The sequence below is a fragment of the Gavialis gangeticus genome, unplaced genomic scaffold, assembly GCF_001723915.1.
Source record: "Gavialis gangeticus isolate Ggan-Ray unplaced genomic scaffold, GavGan_comp1, whole genome shotgun sequence".
Taxonomy (NCBI): domain Eukaryota; kingdom Metazoa; phylum Chordata; order Crocodylia; family Gavialidae; genus Gavialis; species Gavialis gangeticus.
The window spans coordinates 59,331,152-59,349,351 of NW_017729024.1; the positions used below are offsets into that span (position 1 = coordinate 59,331,152).

The 18,200-nt window shown below is 43.1% G+C and overlaps 1 protein-coding gene across 1 annotated transcript in view; it reads right to left on the bottom strand.

Annotated features, from left to right (window-relative positions):
* The window catches only part of TRABD2A (TraB domain containing 2A), a 253,727-nt gene that overhangs the window by 217,169 nt on the left and 18,358 nt on the right, over positions 1–18,200 (bottom strand). The gene's annotated exons all lie outside the window — the stretch shown is intronic.

Genomic DNA, 18,200 nt, shown 5'->3' on the forward strand with positions numbered 1-18,200 from the left:
TGCATGTGTGTTGCTCTAAGATGCCTTATCCTGGCTTCTAAATGCAGAACAGGTTCCTTAAAGCAATTATTTTGGGCAGAGGGCCGCTTACTGTGTTTTGGCAAGCCATCAATGCCGCATGACAGGCAGCCCAGGGCAGATTAATATTCATTTTCTAAATTTTTTAGGGGCTCTGTGGGCCAGATAGAATGGCTTGGCAGGCCGCATTTTGCTCACCCCTGCCTTAAAGGGATCTATCAAAAAACACATTGCCCATAAATTTCTGCTGGAAGAACCAGGTTCAGGAAGGGTTAATTTTAAAGATGATTCTACAATGGATCTTCCCAGACAATGCTGTCTGAGAGCATCTTGTACCAAGCCTTGGCGACTGAACACTATACCAAGTCCAATTTACTGTCACCAAGAAGCTAGGTTCTCCAATCAAGTAAAGACTTCAGTGCAACATTTTCTTCACTATAAAAACAGAAGGGTGCTTCACATACCTGGTCAGCTGGCATCTCTCACACTAAGACTGTGCTAGGCCTCCAGCTATTTTTACTGAGTACAAATAGAGTTGGTTACTGTCACGTATGACTCGGGTGTGCATGCACACACAAGACTAAGTATTTTCAAGCATTCTGGAGTTTTTCCTTCTGCCTTCCCTGCTCTTCCTTAGCCTGCTGGAATGGAAGCAAAGGAGTTCTACTGGCCTGACAGAGGAGAAGAGGATAGAAGGAAAAGAAGAATGTAGCAGAACACAAGGAGGTAGAGAGAGGGTATGGAGAGGAAGGTGGTGGTGACAGAGACCTAAGAACATGGGGAAAGCAAACAGTGAATAAAGAAATGGGAATAGAGCAGGAAAGAGGAGAAGAAGAGGCAAGTGTCTGGGGCAGGGGGCAATAGGAAGGTCTAACAGCAAAGGGACAGGTTTGACAAATGGAAGAGACAGGAGTAAATCAGAAACTAACAGGAGAGCGTGCCATCCATAAGGCAGGACTCCAGTTTAGCTAAGCACTTAAACAGGTGTTTACAGAAGTCAATAAAGGACTTCAAGTACCCTTCTGGCAATGGGAACCTTTCCTAAAACATCCACTGATTTAAAAAACAAAAAAACAAAAATGAGGTCCACTTGAATTAAATTAAGCATGTGCACCAGTGTGTTGTTAAAACAGGGATACTCTGCTGAATCAAAGGCAAATAAGGGGACATAAGTGACAGAAACAGAAGAACTTGGGAGCATAAACCTAGCTTTAATCACAGTTAAGGAGGTGGCAAAAAAACTGAGACAGAAGAAAGAGAAAGACTAACAGAGCTGGGGGGGAACAAACAAACAAACAGAAAACACACAAGGAGAGAACAACAACAAAAGTTAGGCAGAGGACCATTTCAAAGCAATTCAATAGGAAGTCTGATGTCACAACAAAGGCTCAACTTCCATTACACTGAGGCCCCTCCAATATAACTGACACCCACATCCAGGTGTCTCTGCTTCCAGAAGGAGAGTAAATTGGCCTCATCATATGGCAGAAGTCTTCACTAGTTAGGAATCTGGCAAATGTGTAAGAGAAAACCTGGGAGAACAAGGAGGATATTATCAAGGCACCTACTCTCCATTGACTTGCTACGGGAGTGAGGAACTTAAGTGCTCTGGGCCTCTGACAAAAATCTCCCTCATCTCTCACGAGATCTCACTGGGAGGTGGTGCTGGTAGCAGTGGTAACCACACAGAGGAGCTGCAAGGCAGCCCCAGCATAGGCTCCAGGCAGCCATAGCCAGAAGCGCCTCAGCAGTGGCAAGCACACCTGCAGCCAGGTCCCACTTTTCACCCCCAGTCAGCACCAGCCACCGCCACTCATCATGGGCAGTGCACCTTTCTCTGTCTCTCTCTCCCCCCTCCACCACCTGATCTGTCCTGTGCCTACAGCACGCCCCCAAAGCTTACACCAGCTCCCAGCCGATGCATGAGCAGCAGCTGGGGACACAGCCAGCAGGTTCCCGCTAGGGATTGTGGCATCTGCCTGAGCCCCTCCTTGGGATAGCTCAGAGGCAGTGCTGGTGGAAGTAAGGGCCCTGGCTGAGCTGCACCTGATGAAGCTGCTACCTGTTCCCACACCAGCTCCCTGCCTGCGGCCTCAGCCCACATAGGGAGGATCGGTGAACTGCTGTGTGTGGTTGTGGGGCGGGAAGGAAGAGTGATGATTCAGCTCACAACAGCTCCCAGAACTCCCCATGTGGTCTGCATGCCCAAATAATTGCTCACCCCCCAGTTAAACCAAGCTACACATTTTGAGAAATCCCACTGTACACGTCTCAGCCAAGATTCTATAAAAATAGGTGCCTATTTTTAAGCAACTAAATAAGCAGCTCAATTTTCACATATGCTGAGCACCCAGAAGCCCCCTGCCCCTTAAATATGTACAATTCTTTTATGAAGTCCTTGGATTCACTAGCTTAAGTTTTATAGGAATCTAAACTCAGTTCCTTAGTGAATAGGTGGTGAGAAAACAAATGGAAATCAATGGAACCAAGTCAGAAGGAATGACAAGTGGTATCACTTACTTGCTCCAAGCAAACAAAGAGACAGAAAAGCAGTTCTAGATATGAATGGGGTTGAGAAGTCAATGCTGCATCTTTAAACGAGTCTGATCTTGTGTGCGACAGGCATTGCACATGAGAAGCCAGGCCTGAAAGGAATCCTAGGGAAAACGTTGCCGCTGGCCAGCTTAAAATTGCATGGGCTCAACTGAGCTACCTAACAAAACCTGTTAGAAGGAGAGAGCCCAGATACAGAGAACTTGTCTTTAACTATAAGAGAGTATCAATGGAGTTCAGAGCCCTTGTAAATAAACCCACTAGATCAGCAGTTGGCATCATACTTATATCCTCTGGGAATCCCACTGACCCCTCCAGCAGCCAGCTAGATATGGAGTGCATTATTACTGCTTAATTATTTTGCAGCAACGCCTACAAACTAAGCAGATCAGGGTGCCCCTGTGTTAGGTACTACGCAAACACAATAAATCAGATTTTTTGCCTCAAAGAGCTTACAGTGCAGCACATAGGAGAAGCCAGTCCTGGTAACGCAAGAGCTCAGGCACCAAGACTGCTCTGCATAAGGGGTGCTTAGACATTACAAATGACACTCCTGTGCACTGCCTACAGCAGCAATAGTTAATGAAGGAACCAAAGTACTGGCTGGTGTTAAAGAAGTTATAATTTAGAGAAGCTCCCCGATAGGAGACTGAAGGAATTGGGAAATCGGAAGTGTCTCCAGAAATAAAGGTTGCTGTTACTTCTTCATTCACATATGTCTGTGCTTACTGAATTCAGAGATCACTACATGATGTCAGGGGTAGCAGATGAGCATGAACTTGGAAGAATTCGAGTTCTGAACCTAAACAGGAGCTGGAACCCGAGAGCAAGTTAAGCAATTCAGCTGCATTGAAAGACAAGAGCCTCTGAAAGTGATCAACCTGCACAGTTACAGTCGAAGGACATGGAACAACCTCTAGCTGCCTGTCTAATGTTTGAGCAATATAGTAGAGAACTGGAGGGCATTCAGACAGCAGCTGCAGGGGCAGAGGAGAAAAATGAGTCAAATCTTCAATCTTTTTGCATACTGTGAAGGAGGAAGCCCTGGTTGTGTATAATACCTTTAATTCCATATTCTGAACTTTTTTGAAGGCAAGTAAAATACTGTCCAAATTGGAGGAGTATTGCATGCCAACATAGAATTAGATCCTTGGAAGACAGATATTTATGTGCAGACAAACAGCAGTAGAAAGTGTAGCTCAGTATGTTCCTGAACTGAAGAGACTAAGTACTGTGCTTTTAGGAACCTGACAAAATTGCTGATTAGGATAGGATTGCTGATAGGATTATTTGTAGCACTGCAGACACTTAGTTACAAGAAAGGCTATTGCTTGAGGGAGACTTCTGCTTAGAAAAAGACTATCCAAGCGTGCAGGGCAGCAAAAACTGTGAAGGGCCAGGCTGCAGAGCTGAATACAGGCAGTTCTCAACTTAAAACGTTTCAAGTTACAACATTTTGAAACTGATGCCCTGTTTCAACTTCACGATGTCAGTTTCGACTTGACAACGCTTGATCTGATGCAACGCCACACCAGCGAACAAGTTCACTGCGTTGCCCATCTCCCTGGAGAACATCTGTCCAAACTTCCTTGGACACTTTCTTTAAGAAAACAGACAAGACTCCAGAAAAACCTGCAGCCAAAACTCCTGAGAAGACACCAGCCAAGAACCCTTCAAAAAATCCAGCAAAGTCACCTCTCAAAGAAGTCCTTCCAAATCAGTGTGATGGCTATTTACAATATAAATACATTAATGTAGCTATATTACTCATCTATAATTGACTGAATACAAAATTCTGGGGTATTTTTGGTGAAAATAGGGTTTCAGGCCTTGGTTCAGGAGCCAACCCCCCATTTATATCATTGTTTCTTATGAGAAAATTAGTTCCAAGTTACAACATTTTGACTTAAGACATGGTTTTCAAGAACCAATTGTGGCATAAGTCTGAGGACTGCCTGTACACCAAAAGGGGTAATCCAGGCAGTAGGCATGAAACCACGTAGCTGTAAGAGTTTCAGTTAACAATAATCACACCTCAGACTAACCTCATTGGCTACGATACTGCCACTGCAGTTAGCTACCTCCCAGGGTGGAAATTTCTGTTAGCAAGAAACCTCCTTACAGGCTGGAGTCTGCCATTGGTAAGGAACCCTCTTAGGGTGGGAGAACTCACAGGCAGGCATGCAGCAGGCATGGAAGGCAACACAGCCCCAAACACTACCACATACGGAAAGCGCCGTTTTAACTGTAACAGGAGGAACCATTTTGCCAGGTACTATAGATAGAAAAAAAATTTAAAAAAGCAATGAGAGAGGGACTGAATTTTGACAGGGAAGTACAATGGTGTCATTAAAACTGGACACTGGAGCTCAGGTTCATATTTTAACAGAACACGACTACAGAAAATTAAACTGAAACCAAAAGTCTAAGAAATATCAAATAAATGGCTATTCAGGAACAAATATGCCAGTGAAAGATGCATTACTATCATCCAACATAAAAACAAACTGTACCAACTCGCATTCATTGTGGTACCTAGGGAGGTGGCACCAATTTTGGGTCTGTTAGCTGGTGAAATATCTGTAAACTAATTAGGTGTGCACTTTCAATACAAGTACACACAACATTCATGCCTCCTTTTGATCTTCTTGGCCACCACAGCCCAAATTTTTGACAACTTTTTTAAGAAGAAAACAATAATTCCAGGACATAAGCAGCAACCGTCCTCATGGGAAGACATCAATGCAAATACTAATCATGCAGAAAGAAGAAATCAGCCTCGGTGGTCTAGCTAATGAACTGTGTGCTATGTGCAGAAAGTTCAGCTGACAAAAGTGCGAGTCAATCAGATCCCAGCATAAGGAGTCAAGTCCATCAAGACTTGGAGGGAAAACTTCAACAGAAACAAATTTGAAACTGGATCAGATACTTCAGTCAGAGAAGAAAGCGAAACTTTCTGAAGAGTCACAGAAACTATTAAAAGACCTTCAGAAAAAGGGAGAATAGGAATGCAAGGGGTAAAGACTGACTCCGATGTGAAGTGCTAGTTCTCTCTCCTTCATAGGCAGACAATTGAATTAATATGAATTGTTTTCCTACTTATTAAGAGGGAAGATGTAGCAAAAGAAATTGTCATCTAGAGCAGCTCTTAACAGGAGACTAAGGGAGTTGGGCAGGGTTCAAATCATACTCAGATTCTTGGAGGGGGTCTGCAAAAAACAGTTGCTGCCCATCACAACACCCTAATAAAATCAGAGGCCCCCACAAATTATGCTTTTCAAATCTTACAGGGAGACTTTCATCTCTTAAATCGGGAGGGGGGTGGGGGTTGGCCCTCAACCCTCCCCCCCAAGCTTCCCCATAATTTGAATGCTGGAGTTGAGAAATGGGAGATAACTGGCAGCTGGTTAGTCAGAGAAATCAAGGGACTGCAGAGGATTGTATATGGCTCCACAAATAAAAGGTTCTTCTCATTCATATAAGCCTCTGTTTACTGAACCTGGTGATCACTACAGCTGGGACTCTAGGTTTATTCCTTTCTCTAAAACCTGCTACGGGATCTTAATCTTCCATACAAGCAGAACAGGCCTCTATTTGCTGACAGCCTGGACTTCTACCCTGGGGTGGGGTGGGGTGGGGATCCAGTTCCCAGGTCTGAAAGGAGTATGGGACTTGGATCCTAGCTCTGCCCCTGAATTCCAGATCTTAGCCCTGGAGACTAGGACGACAGGCTGCTGATCACCCCATCACACACTACCGATTCCATCCAGAGATTAGGGAAGCAGCAACAGGACCAGCAACAGACTACCCAAAGTGCTCAGTGTCACTTTGCTTGTTAAAACCAATGGATGCAAAGCAAAGCTGTAATACACCGCTCTAGGAAATGCCCGCCACCAGACAACTTTGAGGTTAAAAAACAACAACACTATTTCAACTTTTCTCTGTGCCTAACTTGGACAAAATGAACTATTGCAAAACAGCAAACTTTACCACACTTTCAACTCTCATGCAAAATACAAGTAGTCTTTTCTACTTAGGAGAACTTTTACAACCTCTGCTCTCTCCTATGTCTGATGAAGGGTGTGTGCGCCAAAAGCTTGCAGATAAATACAATAATTTGTTTGCAAATAGCTAGTTGGTCTAATAAAAGATATCAACTCTTCCATGAGTTTTGATTTCTTTTTTCTCATACACTGACCCACTCATGCATCTCTAAGAGTTAGATCTCTATCCCTCGGACCACCACAGTTAAGCAATAGAAGCAAGCATCCTTCTCCCTCGGCCCTTAAAAGGAGAGCAGCATCACAAGGACCTAAGTGACTGTGAGATAGCACAGGAACAGGGGTGAGGCTAGCTCACCCTCACAGCACTGATGGGGCTGGCAGTGTTTCTCTCACACCTTTCACTGAGACTGTCCAGAAGATAAGGGCCCTAGGCCTAATTTCCTTTCCAACAAGATCCTTTGACACTGCTCCAAGGCATTAAGTGCCCTGAAAGTGGCCATATGCTGCAACTACCTCAAGACCCAATTAACCTTTCAGAGAGAGAAAGGGGAGGTAGTGTAAACAAGAAATCAAGCACTGTAACTCAAGTGACTTCTTAGCTCACATCAATGCAAGAGGAAAATGGGGCTATTTCTGTTCAAATACCAACCTCTCTTCCTGCAACGTCATGGGTACTGGTCAATTTATTACCTATGGTAGCACCTGCAGATGAGGAAGGGTAGCTGAGTGGTTAAGGGTGCTGGCCTCAGGCTTAGGGGTCCCTCATTCAGAGCAAATCACCTACCTGTTAAATGGAATGTTGCATGGGATGAATCTTTTCAACAGCTTTGGAGACATGCAAGTAAAATAGGAAAATTATCCTTCACCAGTATGAAGGACCCACCACTGTGCTGGATGCTGTACCCAGTCTTCCCAACTCAGCATGTCGTCACAGACACGGTAAATAGTGCCAGGCAGTGGCACACACAGACACCACACTGTGCCAAGTATGTGTCATTTCCCAAAGTGGAAGCAGTGTGGTTGTGTTAGCACTGTACTAAGGGCAGGCTAATGGGCAGCGCTGAGTGATTACTGAGAGGCAGCACTATCTGCAAGACAGCTTCTGAGCCTGTCTTGGTCTGGCACGGTAAGCTCATGGTGTGGATGTGTTCCCCATATTCAACAACTTCTGCGTGCATCTTGATCTATGCTTCCTTTCATTTGTTTTAACAGGGCAAAACTCTTGCTGAAGTGCTTTGATTAGCTTTTTAATGGGATCTATTTTTAAGACATCATAAAACAGAAAACTCCTTGATTGAATCTATTTTAAACCAACATCGGAAGGTTTGGCTGCATTGGATAGTCTGCTCTTCCAAGAAGACTCAACCAGCATTTATAGGTCCATAACAAGACATTGGGTCCCCAAATATATGCATCCTACTCCATTTGTCAGCTGACACATTGTTTCTTATGCTGATAAAGATCTGTTGGAATATCAGCGTCATCTATCAAACAGGAAGGTTCCTATTACAGTACAGTAAAAGTTCTGGTAATCGGCACCTTACAAGCTGGCATACTCTGCTAACCAGCATGCCAGCTTGTAAGGTAAAGTGAAACCAGAAGTGCCCACTGTGGCACTTCCCGTTTCTCCAAGCCCCCACAACCTGGGGCGAAGCAGCCTGCACTGCCAAGCCCCCACTGCCCAGAGGCATAATAGGCTGCATGGGGCCCACCTCCTGTCCTGCAGGGCCCACGGGAGGATCGGAGATACTGCAGGAGGGGCGGTGATGCCCCAGACATGGCAGAAGCAGCGGAAGCCCAAACAGGCAAGAGCCACTCAGTTAACCGGCATATTTTGTTATCCAGCATCGCCTGTTCCCAGGTGATGCCAGATAACAGAGCTTTTACTGTACTTCCAGACACGCAGTTATCAGGGATAGAATGATTTTCTTCCCCAGCCATTATTTCAGAATTGTTGAAACCTGTGGTTTACTGCTAAAACACAGGGAAATACATAACTAGAGATGTGGGGCGGAAAGCCTTCCAAAATGGAAAAATCTTCCAGAAAATTTTCCAGTGCTTTATTTTCCCATGGGAAATATTCCATTTCTAAAAATTCATTGTTTCATAAAATTCATTAGTAACAGTGAATGGATTCCAATGCAATATTAGGCAAGCTTTTCAGTTTCAAAGGTGTAATTAATGTTTTCCATGTGATTATCCCTAGGAAGTGTGAGAGAGAGTACATATATGTTTTATTGATTTGTAAATAGGAGGGTAAATATACCCACATAATAATCCAAACTAAATCACCTAATTCGCTGTGCAGGTCAAATAAAAACCAAAGCTAAAATTCTTATTTCATCTCAGACTGCAAGTGAAAGCAAAACCAAAACTGGGATTCTTTTTTGTTTCACTTTCAGTTCAGCAAATGCAGAGCAACATCTCATTTCTTTTCTTGAGTTGAGGAAGCTGGAAGTGTTTGCATAAGATCTGTTAGTTTTCTTAGCGCTTTTGCTTTGAAGTAGTCATAATAATGCCTAATCAGAAAAAAAGAACTAGTGTGTGGCATCATTATAGTGAAGTTCAAGTCACTGAAGGAAGGAAGAAAGTTGGTAGATGCAAATATTGTGGGCAGGAGTATGCTAACAATGCAACAAGAATGAAGAAACATTTAACAACATGTAGAACCTGTCCTGAAAGAGTACAGGCCACATACAGAAAGCTAATTCCACAAAGTGGGAGAACAACAACTTCTGATAAAGGTCTACTTCAGGAATCCTATGTAAGTAAATAAATTAATATGTTAAACATGCAGTATAGACTAGCATCTATATTGTTTTTAAACATTATAATTTTAAAAGTTGTTAATGCAACTCTGGACTATTATTAAAATTTAAGATATTCATATACTGCTTTTCTGCTTGCTCTGAGCACCCAAAGTGGCTTAGGCTTAACAATAATTTTTTTTTAATTACATAATAGATAAATAGTAAACCATTTCAACTCAGCAGAGCAAGCTTAGTCCTCTGGCCAATGGCCTTTGGTTCTGCAGTCCCAGGGCAACTGAGCAGTAGAGTGCTCTTGCTGGCAGGGAGTGGGGAAGCAAGCTCCATGCCGCTTCTCCTTCCCCTTCTGATGGATGAGGTCAGACTAGAATAGGCTAAAATAAAAATCTTTCCCTGCTTTTGCTGCATGAATTTGGTAGCTCAAGTGAAATAGCAGACTTCCAAAAAAATGGAAAATGAAAATATTGAGCTGCCAGGTCTGGGGGAAGCAGCAGCAGGATCTTCGCTTTCAAGATCACTGTCACCAGATACGTGATCCACCAGGAGTAGCTGTTCAAGGCAGACAAGCTTTTTATCAAGCTTTATGGACAAAATATCAAAAGAAAAGAAAAAAAAAATCAAGAAAAAGTAACTGAGACATTAGCTTAAGCTATATTTGAAAGTAGTACACCTCTTTCTGTAACTGAAAATCAACACTGGAAGGAACAGTACAAACTAATTTGCCCATTGTATAAGTTACCGCTTATTATAACGTTCTCTCTTAGACCAAGATTATGACAGAGTTCAAACAATGGTTATTCAAAGGATTGGTCAAGCAGAATCACTGACTCTGATGTCAGATGGATGGACTGATATACAAGGAAATCCTTTATTGAAAATGATGTTAGCAACACCTGAATCAATATTCCTGAAAGCAATTGCTACCAAATCTTCTAGTCAAATAGGTGACTACATAGCCAACTTACTGAGTGAAGAGCTTGGAAGTGCAGGTCCCTCCAGGGTACAAGCCCTTCTAACTGATAATGCGAGTTACATGAAAGATGCATGGCAAATATTAAAGGCAAAGTATCTTCATTTAATAGTGGTTGGCTGTCTTGCTTATGGATTGAATCTTCTGGCAAAGGACACAATAAGTGTGAATACAGTGAAGACAATACTGGCAAACTGCAAAGTGATTGTGAAGGGATTCAACAATCATGTTGCTAATCAGATTTTGAAGAAGTTACAGAAAGAAGCAGGGGGAGGAAAGTACACGTTTATTGCCAGGAGAAACTAGATGAGGCTTGGCAACAAAGTGTTTACATTGTTTGCTGCACACAAAGAACTGTTTGCAGCCTGCTTCAATAGATGACATAGTATCCCAGGTTATTCCTGTGAACCTTCGGAAGCAGATTCTCAATGTGTTCTGGGTCCGAGTTCAAGGAGTATTCAATTTGCTACTAACCATTTCAGTGGCTATCAAGAAACTTGAAGGAGGTGCACCAAGCCTTTCAAATATTCCAGAGATATTCAGACAACTGAATGAAAATCTAACTGAGTTTTTGCCTTCTTCACCTCTATCCAGAAAAGAAGTAGTAAAACAAATATTTACTAAGAGATCTGAGTTTTGCTCTTGTCCAGTTCATCTGGCAGCAAACCTTTTAGATCCTCAACACAGAGGACAACATTTATCAGAAGATGAATAATCTACTGCTCTCAATATAATTATGGAAGTAGCTAAGTCCCCAACTTCAACAAAATAGCCATGATGACAGACATTGCCGAGTACCACACACAAGAAAAAACTTTGGAGCAAAGACATTATTTGGCAGACAGTGGAGAATGTCTTCCGTGACATGGTGGAAGGGATACTGCAACACCCAGCTGTTGTTCAGAATTGCCTTAAGGATCCTAAGCTTTCCACCAACAGGAGCTTCTTGTGAATGGAACTGGAAGGATTTCAGCTCAATCAGGACAAAAAAGAGGAATAGACTAACAAATGAACGCACCGCTAAGCTTGTTTCTATTTCTCAAAATCTCTTGCTTCTAGAGAATCAGTCAGAGGCACAATCAATGAAGAAGATGCAGTGTGATGATAAGTTGCCCTTGCCCATAGACTCATTGGCAAAACCATCCTTTAGTGAAAGAGAATGTGGTTCAAGTAGTTGTGAATCAGATTTGCCTCAATCTGATTCTGAAATGGAACTAGTAAGTAGTGCAAGTGATTCTACAGATAGTGACAGTGAAACTATCATTGCCCATTGAGGTGCCACAATGACCTCAGTGGAAGGGAGTTAAATGCTACTTAAGTAGATGAGTGGACAACCACGGCATGTCATGCACAGTTCTTTGGGTACACTAAAATTAGCGTGTCAACAGTTTTCAGTGCCTTTGTTTTTCTTTGTAAATTTAAACAAGCAATGTAAGGGAAGTACATGCTATTGTTTATTGCCTTTACAAGTATTCCAAAAGAAACAATTTATTTCCACATAAAGGTTTGAATATAACATTTAAACCACATTAAGAGTGCTGTATTTAATTTTTTTTCCTAATCAAATATTTCAGTTCAAATACTTGTGGCTATTGGGACATAAAATTAACATGGGGGTTACTTTTTTTTTTTTTTTTTTAGTTTTGTCTACTAAATATAGAAGTCAAATAAACATGCTAAATCAGATCACGCTCTATTTAAGGCATTGGAAAGTTTTCCAATTCAAAATTTTCTGGAAAACCAACATCTCTGTAGATAACACAACACAGGGAGAAACCATAAAGACTTCCAATGGAAGGACACTGGACACTTAGGGTGGCATTCTGTTCCACCCCGGGTCACTGGATATCTAGGGAACAGTTTTGGTACCCACATGTCCAGGAGTATTCTATTTCTGGACATACTCCTGTATGCCTGGACACCTATGTAGTCATCCTGACTGAGCTTGCACAATAGCAACCACAGCTCTACATTCAACCAGGTGTGTAGGACTATGCATCCAGCAACAGAACACTCTTGGAGGTCTAAGAACCAGAAATTGCCCTGTAGACATTCAAATCTGGTTGCTTAGATAAGTGGGGTTCAACCTTTTTTGGTTGACATGCCACAAATTAGTCCTGCATCCTCCCCAAGTGCCACTTTTCCTTACTCAGTCTGTTTTCTGCTCCCTGTCCTGTGCTCCCTGTCTGATCCAATGCTCTATTTTCTGTGCTTTCTCCTCCCCAGGCTGCTGTGCACCACACACAAAGGCTGCTCATGCCACTTGGGGGACCTGTACTACAGGCTGGCCGTCCCCACCTTAGATTACCAGAAACAGAACAGAATTCCACCCATAATGAAAAAAAGACTGACACTTGAAAGGGACTCGAGAAAAATCTAAAGAGGAAGGGGGATCTCAAAAGTTTCCATGGATAAGAAACAATCCTTGGGCTCCAGAGATTAGCAGATCCACTTCTGATCTTCCATGTGATTTGTGGCAAATCGTATCACCTCTGGCTCAGCATCCCTCCCACTCTGTGTCTAATTGATTTATACTACATATCCTTCAGGGCAGGTACATCCACAGAGCATGTGATATTCCATGATTCTAGTCTCTTTTGGAGCCTCCAACTGTTGGTGGAATTAACTAACTAGCGGCAGATCCAGAAACAGAACAAAGTTTAAGAACAGAACCAGGCCAACTTTACTGCAATAGTCTCCAATTTTAATATAATAAAAAACTATCCATAATGCACAATGCAAGCATCCCCATAATCCATGTGTCCTTTGACCCTAACTCTCCCCTTTGTCCATTTCTTATCTTTCTTGGAGTCTCATCATGTACCACTAGCCCCTACTTCAGCTATGAGCTCTCTTTACTCACTGTGGTTCCCTTGAGATTTTCTTCCTTGCATTACTGAAGCCTACATAGAGTCTTAAAACTTAGTTAAAATAACATCTTCCTGGGAATATATGATGCATTACATGGGAGCATCCGGACAAGCACACATGTGCAGTTTGCAGCACCTCAAAGCAGTCTGAGGTGCCGCAAACAGCATGCAGCACACGTACATCCATTCACTGTGTTGCAAATTAGCATGTTTGGTTGTTTTTCTTGACACTGGGAGATCCTGGTGACAAGCCCACCCCCCCAACAAAAAAAACAAAAACAAACAGCTGAAGAAGCAACATGGCATAAGTGGCAGCAGCATGCCCAGCCAGCAAAGGAGCCTAGCCAGGCTGTTGGCCAGGCTCCAGGCAGCCAGATCACAGCCACTGCTGCCCCAGGACCCCAGGTAAGGCTGCTGGGGCCAGTACAGGGGCTGGCCCCAGCCTCCCCTACCCCATCAGAGACAATTTGCCCCACACCAACCCCACCCACACAGGCACAAGCAACAGCAAAAAGCAGCAGCACAGATTTGTGACACTGCAACTTTTGCCACAGCAACGGCATGCCCCTTCATGTGGAGACACACCCCGTGAGACTATTGAAAGAACCCAAATTCACTGCAGCTGAAAAATAAATCAGATGTCAAAGTAAAAGCCAAGAATTTACATGATGCAGCTGGATGGTTTACTTTCGAAAAGCAAATATAAATGAAAAAATGGCCATTTAAATTAATTGGTCCATAATAAAAAACTAAATGTATTCTAAAGTATTAAACAAATGCAATTATTCTGATGCCAACTCCAGTAATATAAGAGAGTGATGTTACAGTCATGTTGGGCCAGATACTACGCAAGAGGTAAAGATTTCTTAGGGTGACATAATTTATTAGACCAGCTACAATGAAGTTAAAGAAGCTTTCAAAGGTAGGACCTGAGGAAGACTGTCTTATATTCAAAAGCTTGTTTAACTTTATCCCAGCTACATACTTGGTCCAATAAGAGATGCTAATCCCGGCATATTAGCATTAAGCATATTAATATGCACCAGTATGTACTGAAATACAATATTATACCAAATTAGTTAGCAATTAGGGAACACCCCAAGTGTTCTTAAAAACTTTCTTGAAAATAGATTAGAAAAAGCTTTTAAAAAGTCTGTTGTAAAAAATACATTGTGTTGGTTCCTTAATAAATAAATTTCTTTCAAGCACTGAATACACATACTTGCCTCAGGATGGAAAACTTGGGAGACAAGAGAGCAGGAGGAGGAAGCAGCATACAAAAAAGTTATACAGTAAGATAGAAAACCTCCACAAGTGATATTTCAGACAAGGTTCTTTGGGCAAGTGATATTTAACACATCTTTATCAGCAAATTTAGACAAGTGGGAGCACTACTGTTTCCAAACAGATGGAGTAAAAAGTGCTCCTGCAACATAGCAAAAGGTTGTTTCCTTTATACCCAAATCTTTTAAAATAATCTGGATACTCCTATTCATATGACTAGAAAATAAAATCCATTGTTACAGTGTCATTCCCACCACTGTCCTAATGACCTGAGGAAACAGACTGCCAATGCAGAAAACAAGAGGTGGTCCCACATTTTAATGGCACACTAATTAGGAGATAACGAGATACCATTAACACATTTCACCCTGGTAGCAAGGGTAAAATTCCAGTTCCATTGGTCCCAGGGAAATGCATTAGTGTTTTCAAAAGGAGGCCTGCAAGTTTCCAGTCTCAGCTTTTTCTGCTGGGCTTTCCTGGCACCTACACCTCAGATAGGCCCAGTATAATATCAGTGCCTCAGCTGATTATATGAAGATCCTGACTCCTATCATACAGCAATTTTCAAACTTCTTTTGCTGCGTATCCCCTTACTTGCAAAATGCTGTGGCTTGTACCATTTACACCAGACACATCTGTGCATGTTTGTTCCTTAGGAAAAGTGTTGACACAGACAACAACACTGTACATTGGCCAACCTAGTTCCACCACTATGATTAAAGTTTAGACAGTACCCTTTGGCAAAGCAACACATACCTACCCCCAGGAGAAAGCATACCCCAAATTAAAAACCACTGCACTCAAAGTGACTCACTGGCAGGAAAATTGTCATCCACTCTTCAGGGTCAAGTGGTCTGTCCCCAGCTCAGCCAAGCATCTCTAGCAAACTGCCAGAGCTTGACACAACAGTGTCTGCAATTCTCAAAAGCCCAATTGCTGATTAACATGAGGGAATCCCATGCTCTGCAGCTTCAGGATGACAGACAGCAGGACCCAGGAGACAGATGGGCTTGCAGGTGGGGACGTACACAGGGGAAGCTGGAGGTCAGCGTGTGGACAGAGGTCTCAAGAAGTTATATGAATCTGAACAGCCCTGATTTTTTTCCCCAGCTGTGAAATGGTCACATCATGTCCTCATGACAAAGCAGCTGGTTAGGGGGTCATTTGAGGCTTCTAAAATCTTCCCGCTGGATCCCTGAACCAATTAAAAAACAAACAAACCAAGAAGATACTGTGTTCAAAGAAGAACCAACAGCAGATTTATCTTCCTCTGCGACTGGAGTCTTACACCTCTGAAAGCTCCCCTTGAGTCCCTTTATTGCAACAGTATGAAATGCAACCACATCTGAATAGTGTTGGCAGTTCATGCAAAGCCAAAACGTAAGTTAGGGCTTAGCAGAGATGGGGGTAAAACATGGAGTATCATCTTTGGGGCATGAGAACAAGACTCCAGGACAGATACACCCTGAGTCTATGGAGTGAATCCAATGTCCTGCAGCCCTTCTTAACCAAATTTCAGCTGTACTGGCCAGGATTTTCAATGTCAAGTCTGACACCTAAAAAAAAAAGAAACATTACTTTGGAAGCAGGTTTCTTAGCACTTCAGGAAAAATCAGGCCCTTTTAAAGGTCTTTCAAACTGTACACACAGATCACTAGTTGCTTCTGAAAAGAACTGAACCATAAGCTTTTGATCAGCATATTTACCTCTCATATACACTTACTATTTAAATTGCACTCAGCCTAGGTGAGTCAATACCCGTGCCAACAGCCACATTCAAGTGGTTAAACTTATAGACAAAACCTCATACAAATCTGTTATGACAATATCTTACATTTAGGGGGCACTGTTGTTTCCTGGACTAAATAAACATGCTTCTCTGAGCTGGAGAAATCAGTTTCTGTACAGCCAGATTACCAAAAGTAGCCATTCTGGGGTAGCCAACAGATTGTGTTAGCAAAAGTGATGACTCCTGGAAAAAGCAATCAAGAAGGCAAGACTGAGAAAACTCTCTATGAGAGTGGAAGTGGGGAGTATGAAAGCAGACTCCCATTCAGATAGGGCCAGGACCTCACCTGGTTTGGTCCTCTTTTCTCATGCCAGAAACAAAGCAGGGAAGGTCCACACTCCAGATAATCAGTGATACTTGAGGCAGTGCCAGCTCCTGCTGTGCTGATTGCAACGGTGAGGTCAGTTGCCACTGCCACTGCAGCTGCTTTTGTGCCGCACTCCAAAGTTTGCCCTCCTTTAGTTATACCACTGTGTCATGCTGCAGGTTGCCAATAAATCCCATGGATTTCATGGAGGTACTAGGGAAACTGCAATGGAACAGCCCCATTTTAACCAAGAGTGTCCCAAGAATGTTTCAGTTCACCCATTTCTGGAGCCTGCTGACACACACCAGGTATATGCAACAGTGGATTTTTGCATGCCCATTCCTGCGGGCACAACCCCAATCTGCATATATCACAGACATGATACAAGGAAGGCTGGTGCTTACCGTTTTGTGCTATTGGTCCAGTCAGCCCAGTCTGACTTGTTCTTACTACCAATAGGAGGAGGATAATCTGCCATAATTACATCCCAGAGTTGTGGTGCAGGTTCAGCCATGTTCATAAACTGCTATGAAAATGCAGAACGCTATATAAAATGTGTAGAGAGAGAGGCAGTTACTCATGTTATGCTGAAGTTAGGCAGAAGGCAAAGCCATGTGACAACTTAGAGACTAACTCGTTAGACTATGGAGTTGGTCTGTAAGGTGCCCCACTGCCCTGATTTCTGCCCAACTTCAGACTAGCATGCCTAACTACTTCTCTCTACTCGTGGATAGCGTCAATCTCTGCTGAATTAAATGTACTTCAATCAGTCCACACCAGAAACTTGCTCCGGTACCTTCTCCCTTACCATATGTAAGCAAATAAATATCATGCCCAGGGGACTCCAGGTGACCAATCCACTCTGCTCAACACACCACGCAGCCTATTTTAACCACTTGTGCTTCACTCCGAGAAATTAAGAAACCGCCATGTAACAGCCATTTGCCAACAAGTTAGCCTATAAGGTCCCACAAGGTCCTGCCTTCTACTATACATGTATATTGGACTTACAAGGACCCTTTTAGCCAGATTTAACTACAGTATAATATACCACAATATACCCTGCATGGCTTGTAGTCAGGCTTAGCGCAATACACTAAAAGGGTATCATGCCCACTCCTGTCAATTCATAGTTTCTACACAGTACTTACAGCATAAGCACTGACTTTTATTTTTGCTGGTGGGGGGGAAGAGGGCTAAGATGACAGATGTGGAAACACTGGGGCCATTCAGGGGACAGCCTGATGGGGGCCAGACCCTCGGGCCCCCAAGTACTCGGGCACCTCTGACTCCCGGCGAGCTCGTATTCTGCCTTGGCTTTGCTGGCACTCTTCTGCCAGACCTGCTGACAGTTACTTTGCTCTCAGAAAAAGCTGCCGGGAGCTACTTGATGGGAAACTGGTTCTAGGTGCAGAGAGAGGACCACAACAGGATTGCCATGAAGAATGACAGTAGTATTTTATGGGAGCTTTAATAAGACTTGTAGTGCTGTGCCTTGGAGGAGCTGAAAACTGCTGAGAAGACGAGAGAGAAGAAGAGGAGAAGACGACGAAAGCCCATCCAGGGAGGGAGTTTTCCCTATATTTCTCTTCCAGTCACAGAATCCTGGGGGGGGGGGGGGGGAAACCCGGGGCTAT